Source organism: Pezoporus wallicus, unplaced genomic scaffold (genome assembly GCF_028554395.1).
Source record: "Pezoporus wallicus isolate ANWC-B61680 ecotype Strahan unplaced genomic scaffold, APGP_CSIRO_Pwel_v1 contig_5069, whole genome shotgun sequence".
Lineage (NCBI taxonomy): Eukaryota > Metazoa > Chordata > Aves > Psittaciformes > Psittacidae > Pezoporus > Pezoporus wallicus.
In genome coordinates, this window is record NW_026642361.1 from 335,619 (window position 1) to 353,873 (window position 18,255).

At 36.6% G+C, this 18,255-nt stretch overlaps 1 protein-coding gene across 5 annotated transcripts in view; it reads left to right on the plus strand.

Annotated features, from left to right (window-relative positions):
* Window positions 1-205: 205 nt before the first annotated feature.
* Window positions 206-18,255, plus strand: part of MGAT4C (MGAT4 family member C) — a 389,392-nt gene continuing 371,342 nt past the window's right edge. For all 5 annotated transcript variants that reach the window (XM_057429368.1, XM_057429365.1, XM_057429370.1 and 2 more), the window contains exon 1: window positions 206-602. The gene's annotated coding sequence lies outside the window, so the exon portion shown is untranslated. The remainder of the gene's footprint in view (window positions 603-18,255) is intronic.

Below are 18,255 nucleotides of genomic sequence, written 5' to 3' on the forward strand. Positions count from 1 at the left end.
TATCAGCTTTAAAAGTTTGAGTATTTCTTTCAGATAGAAAAATCTAGGGCAGTGCTATATGTTTTCTCTTTTCTTTTCTTTTTTTCTTTTTTAACATGGCTTAAAAAAAGCAACAATGAGAATTAATTTCATTCTAGTAGGCACTTTTAAGACTAGATTTAGCTGCAGTCACATTAGCTTAGATAATGGGAGAATTTTTCTTCATTGAAAATGCTCCCTGTCGCTTAAGAAGAACTCACTGAGGCAGCCTGCCATCTAGCTTTTTCACAGCAAAATAGGCTTGCAGACTGCAGATGAGAGGCTCGGGAGCAGAGACAATTTTAACTTAGCCATCCCTAATTTATCTCAAGCTTTTTCAATTCATCTTCACTGCTCTATGCACACTGGAACACCAGATTGTCAACCCCTGGGAACAGAATGCAACCAGGGATCTAGAGAGCTGTCACCTCCTGAGAAATATTTAAATTGTGCTGATTTTCTTCTGGTGTGCTGAGCAGAGGGAATGAAACTCTCCATCAAGTCATAGCTGTGCGGGCAATAGATCAGAGGATACTGCCAGTTTTTCTAATGGATTATTGTTATCGGGCAGGTTCTTCCTGAAGGTATGTAGTTATTCTCTCAATCCATTACCCACACTATTTATCAGCTAATGATCTAATGAACTAGTAATACAGATACATTAAGAAAAATGTTAACTAATCTATATTGATTGAATGATGGCACTTTATTGCAGCATGTTTGCACGTAAAATAGTCTGATCTACTTACTGTAGATATATTGTACCTACTGCCTAGTGCTTTGTCAGCACCCCCCCAAGCAAAAAAACAAACCCCAACCTTTAAAAAAAAAAAGCAAAAATCCATTGTGCTTCATGTAACATTGCCACAAGTTGATGCTGACTGTCCAGAGAATGTTGTTTTTCTGAAACAGTGAATAATGCAAAATCATACTTCTGATTTTAAATTTGTTAAAGTGAGTATTTATTTTCCACATATATTTCAAACCTGGGTATAGGCAGAACTCCCATTAAAATACTACAAATTAATTGTGGAGTTAGATATTTTCTTGTTTGCTATGATGTTCCACCCTTTTGCATGGGGAACCAGGATATTTAATTCAGAAAATCTCTGATGTTGGATATATAACAGAAGCCTGTTGTTGCATCTGTAATGCCAAACTCCAGGAGCTTCTTATTAAAGCATAAAGATCATATACCACAACAGGGGGATAAAAAAAAATCTGTAAAGAAGAATTTCTTGCCTTTTAAACTTTTGTATTTAAATAGGAGTTACAGCATCTGGCTCCTAATCTGAAATGCTTGCTGCATGCCTGGAGCTTGTGAGGCAGACTGACCTAAAAATGAGAGATCTCTAAATTGCAGAAGCAGCCAGACATTTTTGAACTATTCCAAGCGCGGGAGTTGCTGCAGATGTGGGAAAAGCACTAACAGATTTAAGCTGACATCCTGGCCTTGCTTCATTCCTGAGTTGACACCCTACCTGATTACAAGCTCTGAGACATGAACCCCAAAGACAGACATAGGGCTGTGCAAGGGTTGAGCCCTATAGAGAAAATAAATAGAAAAAATCTTGCCTGTAGCTTCTTGTCCAGTGCACTTGCTGGGCTGCTATCATGCTGTCATGTTACCAAGAACAGTGATACATGAGCCTGTGTATGGTGTACTTGAAAGTGCAGTGGATATGCTGAACTGTATATTTAGTCCCAAGTGATAGACACTTATCATATTTTTAATGTAATGCTGAATGAAAGCAGCAAGATAATAGTAAGTAATAAAGATGGGGGCAGAAGGTTTTGGTATCCCATAAGGGATAAAATCAGTAAGTCTGAGATAAGAGCATTGTCTAGTGTTTAACTTCCTCTACTTATGGAATATAATATTTTCAAGGCATTAATAATAAATTGCAGCAGTATAGTTGCTCCTGTATGCAGCACCTGAAAGTTCCTTTCCTCTAGAGCCTTAGAAAGGCTGAAGGAAAAAGAAGAGAGATTGATTCTGTCCCATTTCCAATGAACTCTGTTAAAGTACTTCGTTTCCTATGGACCTCAGCAGGACTGAGGCAAAGAGGCTTTCATTAAACTCTCCCTAGAGGCTACTAACATCAGAAAGCTAGGTTTTAAAGCAAGTATGCATGCAAACTGCGTTTTTCCCAATCTACCAAGCTTCTTGTTTAAATATATAGAGCCCTCTTATAATCTTCCTGGACACCCATGGATATTTCAGCATTTTGTGCAATCACTTAAGTGTGTAACAGCCTGAGATGGTAATATGGGCATTTCCTGTTATAGGTTGCTTGTATGAAAACCTAACTTTTCTAGACCAGATTCCATCTTTCCTTCTTTGGGTCCAATTATATGTTTGCTTTAAAATGTTGGGATGCTTAAAAAACACTAGCTAATTAAGTGTAATTGTTTATGATATTTGGCATTGGGGAGTAACCAATAGTAACATAAAAATATCTTTGATTATCCTTTCTACAAAGTAAGATAAAATAACCCAACCAAACAAAACACATTAAAAAAAAAAGATTTAAATGGGGAGGTAATATTAAATAATAGTAAATAAATTAAGATTAATAACTTTATGTTCTATCTTCACCTTTTTATTTTTCTTTTTAATCTACCATGCTGTGCAGTAATAGCTGTGCCCGCTTCCTTTGATAGAGTGTGCGCATTACATATTAGGACATTTTCATCTGGAACTTTCTGCTGCCTTCTGAAATCTTTTTTGGGCATTTGTGTAAATAACTGTATTACAAAATTTGGTATAGCATAAACAGATTAAACTATTCTGTAAATGAAGAAAACTCAAACAAAGATTGTTTATTAAATGGTGCTTAATCCATGATCTTTAAAGTGTAGTCTTCTGCCTTTCCTGGTTCCACTGGCATTCCTGTTCCACTTTTAGTTTGCTGTTCTCTTTCTTATGCTAACAGTCTTCTAAAAAAAAAACCAAAAAACCATAAGCATCGACATATATATTTTTGATATATATATACTCCTTCCTTGATATCTTCTTAGGTTCTGTTCTTCTCCATTCTGCTTTATGATAGACAAATCATAAAATCAAAAGATGAGTTTTGACCTTCTGCAGTGCTCTTAGTTTTCCCTTGTGACTATTTAACAACTGTTTGAGGTTGTAGCTTATTCTTCTCCCAGGGTGAGCCTCTAGAAGGTACAGATATTACAAAGAACATGGTGTAAAAAAGGCACCTTTTTGCTTGTGTTATATTTTTCTTCCTTCTTACTTGTTTTATATTGGGGAATATGTGTAAGTATCTTATTTCTAGACAGTGGACATAAATAACGTCTTTTGGGGACTTTTTGGAAAAAAGTAATTCACAACTGTTTGACGTTATCTGTTCTTTGAACTCTAACAGGTAACTACTGGAAAAAATGTGCTTAGAAAAAGGAGGGCCTAGGGGCCTGGATAACAACAGGTTTTGCAAAACAGCAATGAATACTTTCAGACAAAACCTGGGTATCTCTAGCATGAGGATGTGCTATGGCATTATTTGTTTCTTCCCTTTATACATCTTCCTAGGTTTCAGGACTGATTTGTCACTATTTTCAATCACTATTACTATTTCTGAAGTGTATTCTCTGGTTTCAAGTGTATTTGTCTTTTGCACAGACCATTAGCAAGACAACACATTCAATTATCTGGTAATTCTGTTAAGACCTAAGTAAGTCTAATGAAATACAGCAAATCTGCATTTTCATACACATAATTTCACAATTTTGAGTGAGCCAGAGTGAAAAGATGGTTTATCCTGAGAATCATATCTGATTGTTGTAAAACACATCGAGAAACAAAAGTGGAAAGAACATGCAAAGTTAGTTCACGTTTGCAAAGCAGTCTTATTTTGGTTGAAATTCATCAGCATGTTGTCAAACTGTAATTCATCTTCTTAAACAATGAGATGCCCTGAATAGCTACAGGTAAAAGTTTAAGGCCTCACATAATTTTGTGTTATATCTTTCAGCCCCTTATTTCAGTTCAGTAAAATATCAGAAATTTTAATAGACACTGGTATTTAAGCAACTGAGTAGATATTTGTTGATTTTTTCATGGAAAAAAAGATAAATAAGTAACAGAATTTACTTCTCCTGCCTTTCTCTGTCCCCATCTCTTAAGAGATTTCAGATCAAGTAGTAACAAAATTCTGGTTACTTATATCCTCTTAATTGATAAAGTTTGCAAAGTACCTGCTGTCCCTGTTAAAAGGTACAAACCTCACAGAAATATCAGCAAGTACACAGTTAAATGAATTAATATTGGCTTCAAGCTAATGTTTTTCAGATTATATATATTTTTAATATGTTTTCCTAAAAGTAGATCTGAATTCTTTTGTTCTAAGACTGACCTTGGTTTGATATGTTTTAAGGAAACCATTTTGTTTGAAAAGCTTCCAAAGATTCGTAGGGGGTTCTTTGTTGGTGTCCCCATCCCACTCCTCATTCCCCAAATGATATGAAAGCCCATTCAAAAAGCTCTAACAGCTACCACTATTAACTTTCTGGAGCAACCTAGTTTTAAGGTAAAGAAACATGAAGACTTTTAAGCATATGATTCAAGGATTATTTTACCTTTCTTTTTTTGTTTGTTTGTAGATTTTAGTCTTCCTGTCTATGCCGGAGAAAGTAAATAACTCTCAAAAAGTAAAAAATGTTATACCCTTAATCTTTTCTTATACTTTATTTTTTATGCTGCTGAGGGTGGAAGTTATTCTGAAACATCCAGGGTTGGGCTCTTCTTCTTGCCAATAAATATATAGGGTTTCTGCAGTATTTTTTTTCAGGTGAAATTAAAAATTTTGTTTGTTTGGGGGTGGCTTCAATATTGCTTTTATATCTCAATGCAGTCATTACAATTGTTGTCTCACATAGAAAGGTATATAACATCCCTGAAGAAATTATAGCAATATGACTTAGAATTAAACTTGGCTAGGGATGTTAAAGATAACAGGAAGGGATTCTATAGGTACATTGCAAATAAAAGACAGAATGTGGACAATGTGGGCCCTTTCTGGAAGCTATTGGGAGAACTGGCTACCCTGGATTTGGAGAAGACTGAGGTTCTGAATGACTTTGCCTCAGTCTTCATTGGCAAAAGCTCTGACCACACCACCCAAGTCTTGGAAGGCAGATGCAGTCACTGTGCGAATGAAGACATTAGGCCCACTGTAGGAGAGGATCTGGTCTGAGACCATCTTAAGAACCTGAAAGCACACAAATCCATGGGACCTGATGAAATCCATCCGTGAGTGCTGAAGGAGCTGGCAAATGAAGTTCCTAAGACACTGTTCATGACATTTGAAAAACCATGGCGGTCGGGTGAAGTTTTCAACGACTGGATAAAGGGAAATATAACCCCCGTTTTCAAGAAGAGGAAAATGGATGAGCCAGGGAACCACAGACCAGTCAGTCTCACCTCTGTGCCTGGCAAAATTTGGAGAAGATTCTCCTGGAAGGCATGTTAAGGCACATGAAAATCAATGAGGCGATAGCTGACAGCCAACATGGTTTCACTAAGAGGAAAACCTGCCTGACCAAGTTGGTGGCCTTCTATGATGGGGCTACAGAACTGATCGATATGGGTTAAGCAGCTGACATCATCTACCTGGATTTGCGTGAAGCATTCAACACTGTCCCTCACAGCATCCTTGTCTCCAAATTGGAGAGACTTCAATTTGATGGATGGACCACTCAGTGGATAAAGAACTGGCTGGATGGCCTCACACAAAGAGTTGTGGTCAATGGCTCAATGTCCAGTTGGAGACCAGTTACGAGTGGTGACCCTCAGGGATCGGTGCTGGGACCGGTCTTGTTTAACATCTATGTCCCTGACATGGACAGTGGGATTGAGGGCGCCCTCAGCAAGTTTGCTGATGACACCAAGCTGTGTGGTTCGGTTGATACACTGGAGGGAAGGAATGCCATCCACAGGAACCTTGACACACTTGTGAGGTGGGCTGTTGCCAACTTTATGAAGTTTAACCATGCCAAGTGCAAGGTCCTACACCTGGGTTGAAGCAATCCCAGGCACAGCTACAGGTTGGGCAGAGAAGAGATTCAGATCAGCCCTGCAGAGAAGGACTTGGGGGTAGGTGGAAAAACTGGTCGGTAGATGAAAAGCTGAACATAAGCCAGCAGTTTGTGCTCGCAGCCCAAAAAGCCAAGCGTATCCTGGGTTGCATCAAAAGGAGCATGACCAGCAGGTCGAAGGAGGTGATCCTGCTCCTCTACTCTGCTCTCGTGAGACCTCACTTGGAGTATTGTGCACAGTTCTGGTGTCCTCAACATAAGAAGGACATGGAGCTGTTGGAACAAGTCCAAAGGAGGGCCACGAGGATGATCAGGGGGCTGGAGCACCTCCCATATGAAGACAGGCTGAGAAAGTTGGGGCTGTTCAGCCTGGAGAAGAGAAGGCTGCGTGGAGACCTCATAGCAGCCTTCCAGTATCTGAAGGGTGCCTATAGGGATGCTGGGGATGGACTCTTCATTAGGGACTGTAGTGATAGGACAAGGGGTATCGTGTTAAAAGTGGAAGTTTAGAGTGGATATAAGGAGGAAGTACTTTACTGTGAGGGTGTTGAGGTACTGGAATGAGTTGCCCAAGGAAGTTGTGAATGCTCCACTCCTGGTGGAGTTCAAGGCCGGGTTGGGCAGAGCATTGGATGACATGGTTAAGTGTGAGGTGTCCCTGCCCACCTGCCCATGGCAGGGGGGTTGGAACTAGATGATCTTAAGGTTCTTTCCAACCCTAACTATTCTATATTTTTATGATTCTATAACTTGTTCTGAATGCCATTTATTATCCTGTTTGCCTCTTTCTTGCACTGCTGAAAGTCACTACATTGAAACCCATGGAATAAATCAGGGTAGAACCAGGTTCAGTATGTTTAACTGTCTCTGTTTTCCCCTCCATGCCAATCTGTGAAATTCCTATCTTAAAATGTTTCTATTAATAAGGCTTTGAAGGGTAGATTATTTGTTTGGACAAAAAACTGTTTTTACCTTCCTCTTCCAGTTGCTGCTGAAGACTAGCAACACTTTTCAACTGCCCATAGCTTCTCACATTTTGAAAACTGCATTTTCAGAGTTTAAAGCAGATGAACAAATTTTCTTGCAAGGAATTTGAAAGAATTCCTCAACTGCTGCTTTTTAATTTGATGCCCCAAATTTTCATTATTTTGAGGGTATGAAATAAATGTATTTTATGTGGTTATTACTTGGGGTGCACTTCCAAGATGTGTTATCATTATACACACTTGTAGTAAAAAAAAAAAAAAATCAAATTATAATTTGACTATTTTTTGAGTAGCAATTAACATTAAGAAACCTTGGCAAGCATACATATTTTCACATGAACCAAGGATCACTACTAATTTGTGTTTTCAAATGTGTAATTATACACTTAAACATTACTATATAAGTAATGATGGAAATGTTCTCTATAAAATTAAAGTATGCTCTGAATAAAAGAGGAGTTGATAATTGTTTCTAGTTAAGCTTTACCTCCTTTCTCCAGTACTTCCTCTTATCCTTTTTGCTCAACTTTCATTTGTCAAGTTGAACTTTTCTGGTACTGTAGGACAAAAGTAAGAGAAACTCAAATTTAAGAGGTTGATATTCTCCTTCCTGCTGTAACCTGTGTTAACCATCATTTAATATGTTTTCCTATTCTCCCTCGTAGGAAGTGAGGGTGTGTATGAGTTCAATGCAACAGCTGAGCCACTTTAGCATCTTGGTAACACTAAAGGGATATCATGATATGTCCTTCCCTGTTCTGGAGAAGTTCTTTTAGCAACTTTGATTCTGGAGCTTGCCAAACTCTCATGAGCCACTCTAAGCACAAGCCTGATGGAAAGCTAATTCAGCAGAAAAAATGCTTAGTTTTCAAATAATTTAGTTATTTGAATCATGTTATCTAAGGACCTAATGAATCTGAGACCTGAATAACATCAGCAAAAGACCAGGGAGACTAAGGCTATTAGCGGAATGGGGTGGAAGGAGTGTTTTCCTCCTTTTTGCTGCAGTAAACTCTTAGATTACAACAGCTATAACATTTAACCTCACCTTAAAATGGCCTTGCATTCTTTGTACGTCTGCCTTACCTCCTGTCAAAAAGTGTCAGTGGAAGAAAAATGAGATCTCTGCTCACTTTCAGAGAAGGTCTTGTTGCTTCAGTGTGTGCCTCCTTGGGGAAGAGCAGCGTGGCAGTCAAACAGGGAGATTGAAATCACTTAGAGAGTTGAAGCTTCCCTTGCCATCAAAACACCCATTACAACACTAGTCAAAGAAGTAATTCAATAATGATTTCTAAGAACCATCTGTATATTTTATTAGGTCTAGTTTAAAAAGTTGCAAGCCTGGTCAGTTTTATAAAAATGGGACTATATGCTTATGTACTCAGTAATGAGAGTTTAAGATTTTATTTTATTCTTATGTGTATATATATTTTTTTTGGATGCAAGTTGTTTTTCAAAATCTCTTGCTTTCTTTGCTTGTTTTTTTTTCAGTTTTGAGTCTATCAGCCCTGTGTCATCACCCCCTTTCAGAGTCTTAGGGTTTGCTTTTCTCTTTCTTTGTTTCTTTGTTTTTAGCTGCCACTGTGATGCTGAAGGTTAAAGGGACTGTGCACACTGTAATAAGTGTCTGGGTAAATCCTGAAATGGGCAAAGCTTTAAGTATTTCCTGGATTTTTTACTGTGTGTGTTGCTGCATCTTAATCTTCAGCTTGATCAGGACCATCTTTTTTCCTATATATTCAGACAAATCATGAGTCTTGAGTGAAACTCCTACCTAATACAGTAAATTAGAATCACAGGATCACAGAATGTTTGATGGGGGAAAGAAACTCTGGAGGTCTGCTAGTCCAACTCCCCTGCTCAGACAGGTCTACCTAAGAACCAGTTTACCAGCACTAGCTCCTGTTGTCTTCTGCATATCTCCAAGGATAGAGACCCCACAGCCACTCTGTGCAGCCTGCACCAGTGCTCTCCCACCCTCGAGTAAAAAGGTGTTTTCTGATGAAGGAACCTCCTGTGTTTGTGTCCATTGCCTCTTGTCCAGTCACTAGACACCACTGAAAAGAGCCTGGCTTTGTCTTCTTTGTACCCTCCGTTTGGGTAGTTATGCACATTGATAAGATTTCCCCCAGGGCTTCTCTTCTCCAAACTAAAAATTTCAAGCTCTCTCAGGCTTTTCTCCTAGGAGAGATTGTCCAGTCCCTTCATCATCTTTGTACCTCTTCATTGGATATCTCCAGTTTGTCAGTGTCTCTCTTGTACTGGGGAGGCCAGAACTGGAGACAGACACCATATGAGGCCTCACTAGTGGTGAGTAGAGGGGAGGGATCACATCCCTCAACCTGCTGACAATGTTTTGCCTAATGCAGTCTGGGAGCCGCCTTTGAGGCGGAGGCACATTACTGGCTCATGATCATGTCCCAAATACCCCCTGTTCCTTTTCTATCAAACTGAAATATTCTACTCCATTCTGTTCTATGATGAAGAAATGCAGACATGATCTGATGACTGCAACTACTGGTGAGAAAGAAGAGTTAAATGATTGTGAAAGCTATTTAATTTAACATCTTTGGTTAAAAAAGAAGGATAATATAATGCGATTTTAGTTTTTGGATAGTGAACAAAACTGCGCAAAATACGTTTCATTTGAGATCTCGTGAAGAAAGACTGCAATCCGAATTATTGTGTAAGGGAATGATTCAAAACTCAAAACCAGTGAAGAAGTAAGAGACTCATATAGAATGCCTCTACCATAGCTGTACTATCAAGGGGGTTTATATTCAATCAATCTATCTCTCAAGATTCCAAATTATCCGCAAGGTCATGGTGAGACCTAAGTAACTGATGACCACTTAGTGATGTAAGTGATCATATTATTTCAGCAGAAGCCAATATAGGAAACAAAGCATCTCAAGTCTGTCAACAATTTGGAGTCTATCACACATAAAAAAACCCTCAAGATGGAATGTACTGAAGGAAAGAAGAAAGATTGAAGTTGTGCTGTATACAGCTGTCAGTCCGTCTTGACCTATCAGTTGGTCTGCTATGTTAAATTTAATGTATTCTCGTATTTCTCCACTAGTGAGAAAATGTGTTATTTTATTTGTTTAGATAAAATAATATGAGTGATTACAAGTCTTGAGCATAAGACATAAGGAGACTTGATATTTTAGTTTTCCAGGCTTCTGGGTGAGAAAGAAAGCTGATACACACATATATTGTAAATATATGTAGTTGAAAATCGGCATTAAATAAGGAGCCACTCACTGCAGATGGGTGGTGCCTGAAACTGCTTATTTACCTTTTTTCTGAATAAGATTACTGTGATACCTTGTGTGGGGAGGGTGGGGAGAAATATAGTGATTTATTAGTGGAATAAAGTTTATTTATAAAAGGTTGCCTGTATTGAAAGTGAAATTAAGTGTACAAGCCAGAATATTCGCAACAAGCATCTTTAAAACATCTATTGGCTCCCAAGCCAAGTGAATTGTATTTCAAGACCGCAGAAATCAAAGGCTATGTAGATATGTGTGTATATATATGAGACTCTGTTATTGTTGTTATATCAATAATATGTATTGCTATTAATACAGTATTGTCTAAATCCTGTTAGAAAAGTTTTTTAAAAATAAAAATTAGGAATTTTAGTATTAGGTATGATGAAAAAAGCAGGAAATAGTAACTCCTTGCACACTTAAAAGTAGTGCTAGCTGTAGGCAGCTAGTCTATTTAAAACCTAGCTGCACTGAGTGGTGCTTCAACTGATAAGATAATTCTGTTTTTCCTGTAGTGGCCAAACATAGCATAGTTTGTATATTTAGTATATGGTATTGTTTGCTATTTCATGTTACTTACATAAGCAGATCCAGCCTCCTGAGGACAAATGTGAAACACAACATACTCTCCTTATACATAGATAAGCTGAAGGATGCTTTAGTATAAAATAGATGTTTAATCTTCTCTATACATCTCTGTATTGTCCATTACCAGCAATGTTTAAATAGCATATGATTTTATTTTGTTCTTATGATTTCTTTGTATACTTTAATAGTATTACTCTGTCTTCACCATCTTTCAAATTTTACTTTACTACTTACAAATGCAATTACAAACTATGTATTGCAAATATTCTGTGAAGATACCAAGTTATACTTAATCATATACAAATCTGTATCATTCTGTTTGTTGCTTTCTTCAGTTTACTATTAGTAGAAACAAAATAGCAAGAATGCAAGCTGAATTCTTACTTGGACTTGAAATTACCTGGCCACATAAAAGTGACTATTTTGGGTAAATATTCATAGACAACCACATTTACAGAAAGAGTTCAAATTCTATACCAAAAACATGTCCATATGTATGAAGTGAAAGAGGGAGTATAATTGAAGAGATGGAGAGTAAGTAACCTAGATTAACGTGAGCAGATGTGTTGATCACATGGCAACATTCACTATGGTGCATTTTTACATAATAAATTTGGTAGAGAATACTGCCAGGAGGTATAGATTGAACCATAAAGAGCAAGCAACTACATTTTGAGATGATAAAGATCACTTACTGGATGCGATCACAGAATCATTAGTTTTGGAAGGGACCTCTGGAAATTATCTAGTCCAGCCCTACTGTCAAGGCAGGGATGCATCTGTTCAAAACAGAAGTACTGCAAATAGTATATCTTCTAATATAAGAGTGGCAGACTTCCAGGTAATTTGAGGGAAATAACTGACCTCTGTGTGCAATAAGGTAGTCTTCTAAATACATGAAGATTAAATCCATTAATACTTTCCTAGAAATAAGTGTGAAAAAATATTCTGTATTGCTAAAACAGTAAGCAAACTCAGTGACCAGGCAAGACAAAACAAAGTTCTCAAAACCTTTTCAATTCATAATTCCATGAAGGTATCTGACTTTTCTTCTGAACAAAATCTGCAGGATAACTTTTCAAATCCTTTATTTGTGTGAACACATAAAGAAAAAATATTGATTTTAATAGCTTGAAACTTCCCAGCCTTAGGGTTACTTTAACTGAGGGAATGAATCTTTTCCTCTGAGTATCCTTCCAACCTACAGTAAGAGATTTTCACAAGACATGCACTAGCACTACATCTTTAGGTTAGCTTTGTTGCATAGTCAGGGATTCCACTAGAGATTTCCTGTAGGTCCCTTACCTGTTCTGCAGTGAGGATTTAAATTTTTAGTATTGTCAAATGGTGTAACTGAATCTCAAGAATGCACAGCTGATATGCAGTACCCATTACCAACCTCAGATAAAAGATGTGCAAGTAAATACAGATTTGTTCAATCCAGCACTGCATGTCAAAATTCTCAGCTTCAAATTAAATATGCCTTACCAAAGTAAGACACACATAACGGCTCATACTTTGGAAAGCTTTAAAAATTATTATAGTCTTTAGTTGGTACTTCTAAAAAAAACCCCAAAATATGTAGTTAGCTGCAATATAAACCACTACTTCATAATCAAGTGAAAATTTGACTAAAAAAATAGATAAGCATAATTTCTGAATTTTACTTGTTCATCACACCAAACTGAAGTAGTTTATCCACCTAAAACTTCATACTTAGTGCTTGAATTACTCATCTAAAACAATCTTTCTCTCTTTTCAAACAACATATTGCAAATTTACAATACAGAATTGGTAATACGTGTGAAGTATTTTGACATGTATTATTTTCAGTACCTACAACAACAACAAAAAATATATTTTATAAATTATTTATGTCTTATGCATTTTTTCTTCATTTAATACTTCATTATTATTTTAAAAGAAAGACTTGATTCTCCTGCTAGATGTCAATGGGTTTTGTATGTATGTATGTGAGTAGATAGAGAGACAGGTAGATAGGTATCAATAAAAGAAAAAGTAGTATATTGTAAGAAAAAAAAGAAATAGACTTTGACACTGTAACGAAGCATTTTAAATTAATGTGAAAATTAGTCTGAAGATCCATAACATTCTTACATACACAATTACAAACCCCTCTATTTTCTATAATATTTGCATACAAATTTTAAGGAGCTTATCTGAAACTTCAGGTATTCTCTTAGCAATTAAGGTACAGTTTAGCAGTATTCTGATTCATATTCTTAGACTGAGAGACTGGTTTTTATAACGGAGTGTTAAAAGAGAACTTATTTTATCTCTCAGATGTCTCTGGTGCGATTTATCGAAAAGTAGAAACAGACAATTTTGTAAATACAAATTCTGTTTATCTGCCTGAATAATGATTTTTCTCAAAAGTGGTGATCTGCTTCACTATACATTCTGGGAACCAGGAACAAGACCCAGATATAATTTTCTGGATAACAGTGTTTGCTCTTTATATAAAAGCCCTCTTTGTCAAAAGACAGGATGAAAGAACTTCTTAAATATAGAAAGACCTTAAATATAGATAAAAAGATTAATAAAATTGTAAAATGGTTCTCTGCCTGTTTTCCCTTCCTTCTCATCCTTATTCCCCACATTTCTTCCTTGGGCCATAAATCAACAACAGACATAATATCAAAAATGCTGGGGTAAGGAGCCACATTGCTTTCTAAATTCTTTCCTCATGCTGCTCCTCTTATTGATATGGCAGAAAGGGGTATACAGCTGGCTACATTGTTAACTAAATTGGAAAATACCAAAGAAAAGCTGCCTTTCTAAAATATTTTTCTTTCCCATTTAAGCTTTTTAATTGGAGAAGCTCATGGAATAACTGCATTGGAAACTTAGGCTGCTTAATTAGCCTCTCTATTCATCACTCTCACTACATTGGATGTTTGAAGGGGCACTAACTGAAAGTACTGTTACCTTTATAAGGGTTTCTCCTCTTAAATGCAAGGGTTAGTTGGCAGAAACAACAGCAAGACATCACACTTAATGTAGCATAGTGTAACAACATTATTTTAGTAACAGAGGTGAGTGTGGACACTCTCCAGAAGATTAGTAGATTACTGTCCAAATTTTTATTGAGTTCCACATCACAGATCAAATTCCCACTGGTTACCAAAACTAGCTCAAGTATCTGTGTTCTACGTTACAGTCTCACTGTAGACATATGTTTTGTATTGCACTACCTTGATGCTACAGAAGTGTTTTTGCAGCCTTACTCTCTAGATGAATCCTTAGAACATGAGTGGTGAGGCAGTATAAATGTGACCTGCAGCTTGCTTAGTGCTGTGTTTGCTCTGTGGAGAAAGGGAGTAGTATTCTGGTCACTCCTGATGGATTTACTGTACAGATTACTACGATAATTAACTGGCTTATTTTTATTGAGCAAAATTCACTTTCTTGCCATTAAACACTCAGTTCACATCCCAATCTTGCACAAATGAAATATTTTATTCAATAGGATTTTGATTACTGAAGCAGTAGGTTCACTCAGGAATTTAATGAAGACCAGTGCTGCTTAAAAGCCAAGTGAGTTGTGTGTTTTAGTAACACATATATTTATCAGCTGAAGATATGTAAACTGTTGACATGTATAGTGAGTGTTTTAACAAAATGAGTTTGTATAATGTGGAAAGAATACTAGCATGGTACTGCTTCATCAATTAGAGAAGACAATAAAAACATCCCTTTCCTGTGGATACTTGACCCAGTTGTTCCAAATGCTGCTGTTGGAGTAGATGATGAATATTTAATACTAAATAGGTACTCTGGTTAGAGTGCTGAAATATTACCTCATTACTTAAAGATTGTGGCTATAGAACTGATATATTGCATTACTTTGTCATATTGTGTCACGTTGAATTGACTTACAATGAGAACTGTGTAACATGATGTGGTGCCCTGTAATCTGCCATAATTTGACATAATATAATTTAGCAGGCCAGAAATGTAAAATAAACAAAGCTTTGTCCATGATGAAATTCAGCCTGCTTATTTAGACAAACATGAAAAGAATTTTTGCCAGAAAATATAACAGAAATGTATTTCACATTGTGGTTATTTCTGTGTATAACACAGTTAGGATTGTTTAAGCAAAAGAAATCTCAGAGCTGATGAATACTTAGTCTCACTGAGAGTGGGTCTAAGGAATACCTTAAATGAATACCTGAACGCCATTTTCCTCAAAAGTGACCAGAATGCAACACACTAGCCTACGATCTGGCTTTACAGTAATATTTAGCATAGTACTTTAGCCAGCTTCTCTTCCCAAATCATTGACATAGCTGTATTAATGAGCAAGTTTAGATGGAAAAGTATTTTTACATAGAGGAGTTGGTGAGCTCATCTTATAGCTTCATACCTGATCATTAAGTCCAGAAATGTATAACACGTTATCCATGTCAGCTGGAACTGCATCAGGCAGGTGTCATTCCCAGTATGAAAAGGTGATAGGCAGAAAATTCATTACTTGATGAGGAGCTTAATTGTTTTCCCTGCTCAAAGTAACCCCTTGTCATCAGCCTCAGGCACTCACTAGGGCATGAAGCCCTGGGGACTACAAAGAAGAACAAAGTGAATGGCACAGGAAAAATATAAAGTTATTCCATTTGTCTTACAGCATTTTTTATTTTTTTTTAGGCTGTCTGTGTAAACAGGAGAAAAACAATGCTCCAAATAAAGCATGACAAAAACATTCATGTTATTTCAAATGATCTTAGGTAAAATTACTAAGCTACAGGTGCATGAAACAATCTAAACTTGAAATTCGTGCTGAGCTTTGAGATGCAGCAATCTTGTAGACTTGATACAACACAAATCTTCATAATGGCCAATCAAACAGTAATATATGAAAAAATACTAAAAACTATCAATCTGTTGGAAGGTTGTGTTTTTAAAGCTGTATTGTAAAAGATTATTCTTTATTTGGGATGTTAAAATGAAAATTCTAACTTTACTTTCAAGTATTTCATATAATAAATGGATAAAAAGTACCGAGAATCTTGATACCCACTGCTTTTGATATATCTCGGTATTTCATAATAGCCAGTTTCTGAAAGAAGCAAAACATTTCAGAAACTTATTTTTTTACTATTCATAGAAACATGGAATCACAGAATGATTTGGGTTGGAAAGACCCTTAAGATCATCCAGTTCCAACCACCCTGCCACAGGCAGGTACACCTTTTGCTAGATGAAGTTGTTCAAGGCCCTATCCAACCTGGCCTTGAACACTGCCAGGGATGGAGCATTTACTACTTCTTTGGGCAACCCATTCCAGTGCCTCACCATCCATACAGTAGAGAACTTCTTCCTTATATCTAACCTGAACTTCCCCTGTTTAAGTTTCAACCCATAACTCCTTGTCCTATCACTGCAGTCCCTGATGAACCAAGTCCCTCTCCAGCATCCTTGTAGGCACCCTTCATGTATTGTAAGGCTGCTATGAGGTCTTGTATTTGGATATATTTTGATTCTTCTATCTGCTAAATTAAGTAATTTCTAATAATTCAATAACTTAAGAATGAAGGTAAATTAAAGCAAATTTTGGATTTTTTTTAATCAGGCCACAGACTGTCTTAGTTATTTGCGGTGAGCTAAAATCACACTAGGCAAGAATCAGCTCTGATTTTTGAGGATATTTATATCTAGGAAGTTGATAATTTTGAAACTTCATTCTTGTTCTTATATTTTGTACAAAACTGAATCAGTCACATAATATTTGAAAACAGCATCTTCTAATGAATGGCATGAGGGGGTACATGAAGTAAACGGGCATCCTGGTTACCTGTATCTTCTTCCAGACCTTTTTGAGGTCAGATGGCACAATCACTTTAGTTTAGCTGTAGCATGGCCCTGCTCTGACTGGGGAGGTTAAGTCAAATGGCCTTCAGCTATCATTCCTACCTAAATAAATCTATGATCCTCTGAGTCTATGTAATGAAATTATTTGAGCATGCATTGAGATTTGAAAGAGTGCATATACAAAGAAGCAAATTCACAGAACCACAGAACGATTGAGGTTAACTCTGGTGACTATTTAAATGGTAGAATATACAGTTTTGGAGCTTGGAGAAGCTGATCTTTGCAAATCAACTGGTTACGTGATTTAGATTCATTCTGTGTGTTAGCTGTTAACTGACAGTTTCTCACAGTTTTGGATTTCTTTTTTTTTCAGAAAGTGATACTTTGCCTTGACTCAGAATATACTTAGAATAATATTAAACAGTGGCATTAAGTAGAGAAAAGGACTATTTATGATGTTGACTTCCTTGCAAGTAATGACAAATTATGATCAGTTAACATCACATGCAGAATGGTGACATTCTGACATAAATAAAAAGCTTTCTATAAAGGCTTCCTTTTTTTAGGCATGTTGTAGAAGTAATAGCTGATTCTGGTAAGCAGCAGCAAAATTATGAACAGAATCAGCAGCATACAAGACCCTAGAATCCATTTTCTGACAATAGAATCACAGAACGTTTAGGGTTGGGAAAGACCTTAACATCATCAAGTTAGAAGATGACATTACTCAATTTTAAGATTATGAAATTGTCTTTTCTAGAAAGATCTTGATATTTAATACTGTTTTTAAGAGGAAAAAAAAAACCACACAAACTGTAGTATGTTCTAAGCACAGATCATCAACAAACGTTTACTTGTTTCTGTGTGTACATATAGTATGTACTCTGTGTACTATATGCTATATATGTAGGAATGTCATAGACTTTATTACTTCTCTTATCAAAATACAGATTTTAGGTAACCTAATACATTAATATCCCATCTTCCTTTTTGTTACTTTTGTCCAAATTCATACCAAAATGTCAATTTGTTTTCCTAGCAAGTGTGAAAGCAGGTACTAAATTAGGTGTCAGTTCAAAGAAAACCACTGAGTTTGGGATTATTCTGTTCTTTTATACCCACATAACCTGTGCCTAGGTGCTCAGGCACAGACAGCCTTATTGATTTATTTGGGCACTCTGGGACAGATGAGAGCCAGAATCTTCTCTGTTCTATAAATGTGTACATGTACAGTGAGGTTTTTCTCAGACAAAGAGTCCCCAGATAAGAAGCATCATGTCAAAGAGTGTCTATCTTCCTGCAGCAACTCACAAAGTATATGGCTGGGGTTTTGTGTGTGGGGTACCTACCTTTAGCAATCTTTTCATATTCTAATCAAATTTCAACATACACTGTCTCACTAGAGAACAAATTTCCATGTCACTTATTTAAATTCATGGATATATTTATGTATCAGTCCGTAACGATAGGGGTGGAACATCCTCACACTTAACAAAAAAGACCCTAGG